This window comes from Scyliorhinus canicula, chromosome 4 (genome assembly GCF_902713615.1).
Source record: "Scyliorhinus canicula chromosome 4, sScyCan1.1, whole genome shotgun sequence".
NCBI classification, from domain to species: domain Eukaryota; kingdom Metazoa; phylum Chordata; class Chondrichthyes; order Carcharhiniformes; family Scyliorhinidae; genus Scyliorhinus; species Scyliorhinus canicula.
In genome coordinates, this window is record NC_052149.1 from 159,343,741 (window position 1) to 159,352,163 (window position 8,423).

General features: G+C 41.8%; 1 long non-coding RNA gene across 2 annotated transcripts in view; it reads right to left on the reverse strand.

The window, feature by feature from the left end:
* Window positions 1-7,187, reverse strand: part of LOC119964170 — a 34,728-nt gene extending 27,541 nt beyond the window's left edge. For both annotated transcript variants that reach the window (XR_005460267.1, XR_005460266.1), the window contains exons 1-2: window positions 7,055-7,187; window positions 3,194-3,266 (exon numbers count right to left, since the gene is read on the reverse strand). This is a non-coding gene — a long non-coding RNA (uncharacterized LOC119964170). The remainder of the gene's footprint in view (window positions 1-3,193; window positions 3,267-7,054) is intronic.
* Window positions 7,188-8,423: the final 1,236 nt, after the last annotated feature.

Below are 8,423 nucleotides of genomic sequence, written 5' to 3' on the forward strand. Positions count from 1 at the left end.
CTTAAATCAGAAGGGGTTCCCTCAATTCCAGTTAGTTTATGCCCACTGGAAGCTGATGAATGACTGGATTAGATATTCAGTGAGTTGCCTTGAATTCATTCATTCTGCAGCAGTCACATTTCCTCAGGTTTTCGCACCTCTGCTCAGCTTTAGCAAGTGACTCCTGGGAGATGAGGGCCAACCTCTCAAGACTTGGCTGAATCCATAAAGGAACTTTACAAAGTACAAGAGGAGAGATACAGTAAGAACCTTGAGCGGGATTCTCCAATCCACCGCCAGGCCAGAGAATTGCCGGAGGGGGTGGCGTGAATCCCGCCCCGACGCCGGCTGCCGGATTCTCTGCCGCCATTTTTTGTCGGGGGCGGGAATCGCGTTGCGCCGGATTGGGAGCTGTTGTCAGTGCCCCCCCCCCCCCCCCCCCCCCCCCCCCCCCACCCCCCACCCCCCCGCGATTCTCTGCCCCACGGTGGGCCGAGTGGCCGCCCATTTTCGGCCAGTCCCATCGGCGTTTATTACACCAGGTCCGTACCGGCGAGACCTGGCTCTGCGGGCGGCCTGCGGAGTCCTCGGGGGAGCGCGGGGGGATCTGGCCCAGTGGCATGGCCCACGATCGGGGCCCACCGATCCGCCGGCGAGCCTGTGCCGTGGGGGCACTCTTTCCCTCTGCGCCAGCTGGTGTAACAGTCCGCCATGGCCGGCACGGAGAAGATCCCCCCTGCGCATGTGCTGGGATGACGCCAGTACACGCTGGCGCTTCCACGCTTGCGCCAACACGCACTGCCTGGCAGAGGCTATTTGGTGCCAGTTGGCGAGGATTCCGCACCTTCCGGGCGGCCCGACTTCGGAGTGGTTCACATCACTCCTCGGCGCCGGTACGGCCCACCCCGCCGGATAGCAGAGAATGCTGCACCACACTACCACAAGCTAATAACAAACCATTGGTATGCTCAAGATGCACTTCAGGTACCTTGACAGATCTGAAGCTGACCTTCAGAACATTGTGCTGCAGACAGAAATTGAACCAGAGGAAGAGGAGGATGCCGAAGAACTGGCAACGAAGGAGGAGGAAAAAAATAAAAGCAAATTACTGTAATGTGGATTCCAGAACTGCAAACAATATTCTCGCTGTCTCCTAACCAAAGTGTATCTAGCTGGTGGAGTCGTTGCAATCTTCTTCATTGGAAGTATGGCAGGAAGCACGTTTTAAGATGATGATTTGCAGCTGAAAAGAAAAATGTTATCCCGTTCTTCCACTATGATCCTGGAATAATGAACAGTTTTAGCAGAGGACAACAGGACCAATAGTGTTTTACGAGGTTCAGTCAGATGCTGAATGATTAAACCAATTTTTTGTCATTAATATTCAACTCTGTGTTCCTTAAACTCTACATGACGAAGATAAGGGCCATACCAGAGGTAGCAACCTCTGAGAGAGACTGATGGTTTTGATAGGGGCAAAAGCATCAAAGGCGAAGGTGAGATGGGGTTGAGCAAATCGGTAAAAGTGCAGAAATGTTTTTGCAAATGTTTCACTTTTGACTTCCCGATTGGGAATTAAATAATGTGCTTGTGAATGTTTTGCGAGAGAGGATATCTTCCAGAGTGGACACAGTAGGCAGTAGGATTGGGAGGTGGGGGAACGATGTTGTTGGAAAGTGAAGTAAGGAAGTGATCAGAGATGGTAAGATTGAGGGATAGTCAGGAAGATGAATGGTGGAGCTTACATGGAGTGAAATATTGAGCTTGGATAGTAGGCCCGCTCAGCAGTTGGAGAGCATGATGAAATGAGACAGCTATGACAACTTGCACACACAATAACACAACACCTACAGATAACATACTGAATGGATTGTAGAATCCTTCAACCAATTGGAAGAAAATCAGAAGCAATTTTCACTGAGAAAATTAATCTGTTTTGTTACCAAGTTGCTAAAATCATTTGAAAGCAGAATTCAATGTCAGAAGTGTTAAGAACTCTTTGCATTTGGTAAAATTGTGAGGAAATTATACTGCCCCGCAGGAGCGACAACATTGACCAGTAGACAGCTTTTATGTTAAAATCAAACTTTAATTTGAATACAGAATTAAGCACATTAACAGTAAATAAATAGTTACCATTTCTTAACTTGCTTCCTGAAACTTGCCTCAAAATTATAATTGAGCAAACCCATATATTTCAAATAAAACTAATATATACAGTTAACCAGGTTTTACTTGCTTATCTTGGTGCAGCGTCCTTGGGGAGAGAAACCTTTGAGGACCAACCTGAAAACCTTCTGCTCAGCTTACAGCCCTGGAAGGAACTCCATTTTCCAGACAGGCCTGGCCCCTCCCATTAGCTATACCAGCTACACACAAACACACAGCATTCTTTTGTCTCTTGTTACAAGATGTGCCTTGATTTTTTTAGCCAGGCTCAAACTGTTACAACATGACACTATCTCGCTATCAGCAAACAGGTAAAATGGCTTTTAATATCTATTCGCAAAACACTTACCCTGCAAAATCACTTATTACTTCACTTTTACTCACAGGTCCAGTCTGGAAGCATTTTAACCCAGGCTTTTTGAAATAACATTACTGCAAAAACAATCTCTAAGGTATAACAATTTCTTACATTCATCACAAAAGATACAACTTATCCTGAGGCCCCTTTATCCAAAACAAAAAATGAACAACCTGGCAGTTATTTTTATTCAGAGACATAAAATGTGCTGAATGCACACACTATTGCTGTAGTCAGCCATCACAGCTGACAGATAGCCATAAAAAAGAATTGAAAATAATTGCATGCTCTACTCAGATCTCATTACTCATATCCTTCGGTTGTAAAGGAATATATAGTATGTAGCCCAATATATTTAATTTTGTTTCTGTAGCCATAATTATACAATATTTCACATTTTGTCATTTCTTTGTGAGTAACCTTTTGCAAATGTGTTTTGCTTTAGCTTCTTTTGCAGTATGTATTTATAGCTCTAAAATATAATCCTTTTTGATATATAAAAAGTCTCTTTTGTGAGCACCTGCGTGCTGCAGCCTTTTAGTCCCACTATTATGTGGAATGTCATTTGAAGAGAGTGAGCTGAGGCCAACCACAGATTCCTCCCAGCTCTAATAAGGATTCAGCTCATGGTAGCAGGCATTTTAGGACACTCATTTCTGTCGATGGAAAAAAGTATAAATAGATCACCTGAAAACGTAGCCAATGACTGGATCCACAAGGAAAGATCTTGGGGTTGTTCCTGTTACAAATCCATACAGAGCTGTCAACAATAGAAGATGTGTTAGTAATTACATGTCAAATCAGAAATCCTACGTAAATTCAGGGTGTTGTTTTTATTTCTTGACTGGTGTTAAAATTAATTCCTGCGCTTGTTACTTTTAATAAGTGGCCTATCCTTAAATATTGAGTTGAAATTCTGGCAGGAGTTAATCTGTTACCATTCAGGAAGTTAGTGACCAACATACATATATTTATGTTTTGTTTGACGAAGCTTTGACAAAGAGTCATCCAGACTCAAAATGTTGGCTCCCTTCTCTCTCCACAGATGCTGTCAGACCTGCTGTGATTTTCCACTATTTTATGTATTTGTTTCAGATTCCAGCATCCGCAGTAATTTGCTTTTGACTTTATGTTTCTATTCTTCCTTCTACTCCTGTAAGGGTGCTTCCTGTTTATTTCTTATTTCCCCTTTAATTTATTTTGCCCTTATCATTTTTGATCCATGGATGATTAATGGGCATAAGTCAAGCGGCAGAGGAATGAGAGATTCAGTAGTTACAAGAGAGAACACTCTGCCATACCTTGTTTGAACAGGAACTTCAGACTTATCAGCACCAGAGTGGGCATTGGGTTTGATTGATTGGCTGGTGGCCAACAAATGGGCCAAAAGCCGTACTCTGCCTGGTAACAGGTGGTGATTGGATCCTATCCTGGTGGAATGATTTTCAGAGTCCTAAGGAGCTATAGTTAGTCCATTGAAAGCACAGGGAAAAGGTCTCTCTCTCCTTGGTCTTCTCTCCAAAAAGACTGTTTTCCTGGGGCTGCAGAAAACCTAAATTAATGATTCTGCAGGAAAACCATTAGAGGCTGCAAACAAAGACAAGAACTTTCTCTCTCTCTCTCTCTCCAGAAAGGCGGTGAGTGCTGTATTTCTGAAAATACAGAGACTTGAATGAACCTACAATAATACCATGAACTGAAAGCAAGTTTTGAAGAGGTGTAAGGTGCTGGAAACCACCATCTAAAACAAAGATTCTTTTTTTCCCTTTTACTTATGATTTTTCACATCTTTCTTCCCCTCTGTGTTTGTCTGTCTTGTGAGTGTGTGTGTGTAGAGGGTGGGGAAAAGTAAAAATGTGGAATAAGGAATTAGGTAATAGTTAACCAGTTGTATTTGCTGCATATTTGATGATAGCTCTTGTTACGAATAAACAGTAATTATGTTTACATTTATAAACCTGGTGACTGTAATTATTGGGCAGCCAAGGACCAAAGACTTTGGGTATTTATCTCAGAATTATTGGTTAATTCACTTGTGTTGTGACTCTGGGTCAAGCAAGCTGGAATTGACCACACACTAGCCTAGGGGTGTTGTAACCCACCTTTTGGAGAATTTCCAAGCTTGGACTTCTGTCTAATCTTTACAATACTTTTGTGCATTTTCTGCCACTATTTACAATTTGAAGAGAGTGAGGGTTGTAAAAGGGGAGGTGATAGCATAGTGGCAATGTTACTGAACGAGAGATCCAGACTAGCGTTCGAGGCCATGGATTCAAATCCCACTATGGTAGCTGCTAGAACTCAAATTCAATTCAAAAATAAAATCTGGAATTGGAAATTAGCTTGGTAATGGTGACCATGAAAAACGACTATTGAATGTTGTACAAACTGATCAGGTTCGCTCATGTCCCATCAGTAAATCTGCCATCCTTACCTAGCCTGACCTACATTTGGTTGACTCTGAAATTGAGGGCTGGTTGAGCACAGTAGGCTAAATAGCTGGCTTGTAATGCGGAACAAGGCAGCAGCATGGGTTAAATTCCCATACCGGCCTTCCCGAACAGACGCCGGCGACTAGGGGCTTTTCCCAGTAACTTCATTGAAGCCTACTTGTGGCAATAAGCTATTATTATTATTATTATTATTATGAAATGGCCCAGCAAGACACTCCGATTGTAGGGGAATTCGGGATGGGCAACAAGTGATGGCCTTGCCAGCGATGCTCACAACCCAGGATTTAAAAAAATAAATAAACCTGTTGGTTGTTTGCAAATCCAATGAGCAGATAACTTTGTATTAATTGGGCATGAAGAACCCAGTGTGGGCATCTTGCGTGTAATGCTGCATTCACCATGCTGCTGAACAGCATATTTACACATAGACCCACAAGGTTACCAGGTCATCCACTAAAAAGTTTTTTTTATTGAATAAGATATTTTACAAGATGCTTTGTTCAATGATTCCTTGTTAAAAGCAGATCATATATACTGCAGTCAAAGCTGTTTATTGATCTCAGTTAAACTACAAACCCATAAGTTGTAATTACAAAGATGTGCAACGTGTGTATTATATAACTGAGATGCTCCTATTCTCAGAGCCACGAGACTCTAGGCATTTAAATCAGCTTCGAAGATATTGTTGTAGATTTTCTGGAGAAGAAAGCTTTGTTGTTCCGCAGATTACAAACCCGCCAAGTAGAGACTAGAAGGTAGTCATTAAATGCTAGGTTAACACCCCAGGACTATTTGCGAACCATTCCTGTAGAATGTTCATTAATTTAGAGGTAGCATTCCTGCCTAAGTCAGAAGTAAAAAAAGAAATTGCTGGAAACGCTTAAAGGGTCTGGCATCATCTGAGAAGAGAGAAACAGCGTTAACATTTCAAGTTGATAAACTGTCTGTGCGGAGTCTGCACGTTCTCCCCGTGTCTGCGTGGGTTTCCTCTGGGTGTACCGGTTTTCTCCCATAGTCCAAAGATGTGCAGGTTAGGTGGATTGGCCATAATAAATTGTCCTTAGGTTAGGTGGGGTCACTGGGTTACGGGGATAGGGTTGAGGTGTGGGTTTAAGTGGGGTGCTCTTTCCAAGAGCCAGTGCAGACTCGATGGGCCGAACGTTCTCTTTCTGCACTGTAAATTCTATGATTCTATGATTTTACGTCTCCTCTTATTTCAGATTTCCAGAATCTGCAATACTTTGTTCTTCTCCGAGTCAGTTACTGGCGTCTGAAGGGTGTGGATGGCCGTTCCACCGTGAAGGGCAGGTAGGGGACTTTAACGTTAGTTTATGCCCACCTTGCTGAAGCTAGCTCACAGATGAAAAACCACAAAGATGCAATGGGAAAATCGCCTTGGCTACAGTTCTTTGGGAAGTGGCTTAAAAATCTCAGATGTGAGAGTTAGGACTTGTTCCAGTGCAGAATATCACAGATGGACCGATGCATGTTGTCACTGTTGCTAGCAATATTTCTGTGCATAATCCACTAAAAGTTTTTTTTCTCTATTCAGTTGCTTTGACTGAGTTTTGATATTATCAAATTAATGTTTTCAGTTCTCTGCAAAATGTTTTCTTTTTATTTATGCATTTAGAGTAGCCAATTATTTTTATTTTCCAATTAAGGGCCAATTTAGCGTGGCCGATCCACCTAACCAGCACATCTTTGGGTTGTGGGGGTGAAACCCACACATACATGGGGAGAATGTGCAAACTCCACACGGACAGTGACCCAGGGCCGGGATTCAGACCCAGGTCCTCAGTCCCAGTACTAACCACTGCGCCACATGCCGCCCTAGCAAAATGGTTTATGTTGCCACTTCAATGTTGGACACACTGGGGGAGAATACTTCATGATAGATGTTAAAAGGCGTTTATTCTTCTGAAGTCATATAACATGAAATTCAATGTCAACTATTAATATCACTTCCAGTAGTTTATCTTATGGAATAGGTTGGACACATTGCATTACCGAGGAAAATAAATGATCTGAATTGGTCTGAATGGAAATAGTTAAATAGTAGGAATTCAGTAAACTAGAGTAATTATATACTTACAAATCAATTATCCCGAGAATATTTTCCTGTAGAAAATATGATATGAAAACTGTGTAATTGCCATTTTACTGCACTTCATGGAAAAGCTTGATGTGACACCAAGTTCATGTTGGAATAATCTGACACATCTGGCAGACCCACAGTGCAAACTCTTGATAGGAATTTCATAACTGCTGTAATGTCAGTGATGTGTAGGACAAAATAAATGGGACAGTGAGAAATGAAACAACAGTAAAATATGAAACTATAACTAACACTGCTTGAAAAATGCTAAATGAGCTCTTGTGGAACTTATCAGATGTTCTCGAATTTTCCTGATCGCTGTTGATTTTATTTAAATCAGATTTTATTTTGCATACTTTCAATTCAGCTCTTCATGTAACACTTGAAGTGCTCTTTTGGAAATGCACTTTGCAAACAATACCTATATTTCCTCTTGGCTGTCTTCAAAGTTATGACTGTATGAAGATGTGCTGTTCATTGTCATTTTTAAAAACAATGCTAAAGTTGCATAAGAACACAAATAGACCACAAAGACTTTCATTTTTAAGTTATAGTGGTACTGATAAATTGGTTGACTCCGTAGTTAGAGCATAAGAGGATTGACTGTCAAAGAATTTGTAGAACCAATTTGAGGTTCGAGTGAATTTAGATTCCAAAAGCTTTTTGGCATCATTGGATCACAGAATTCCTACAGTGCAGAAGGAGGCCATTCGGCCCATCAAGTATGTACCGGCCCTTGGAAAGATCACCCTTCTTAAGCCCATGCCTCTACACTGTGCTCTTAACCCAGTAACCCCACTTAATCTTTTGGACACTAAGGGGCAATTCAGCAAAGCCAATCCATCTAACCTGCACATCTTTGGACTGTGGGAGGAAACTGGAGTACCTGGATGAAACTCATGCAGACACGGGGAGAAAGTGCAACTCCATAGAGACAATCACCTCAGGCCAGAATTGAACCCAGGACTCTGGAGCTGTGAGGCAGCAATGCAAACCACTGTGCCACCGTGCTGCCTTCAACATGAACATCAACCAGCTACATACCAGATACAAGACACCAGATTCACTATAGATTAGCATTTATCATATACAGTTATTGAAACAGTATGGAATGTAAGTAGAGAAATTATGTTTTTACAATATATCCGATTATTAGTGCAGTTGTTTAAAATTTTAGCACAAATAATTTCAATGAACCGCCTAACCTACATATTCTAAATAGGTTAACATTCTTTAAGAGTTACATTATAGGAACCCATTAAGCAATTATAAATTACACCACATTGTATACTCAGGTGAATAGAGTCAGTTGTGAGGGAAGGGGTTGCAGGGGGTGGTGATGGAAAGATCCCCGTTTCTGTTCAGT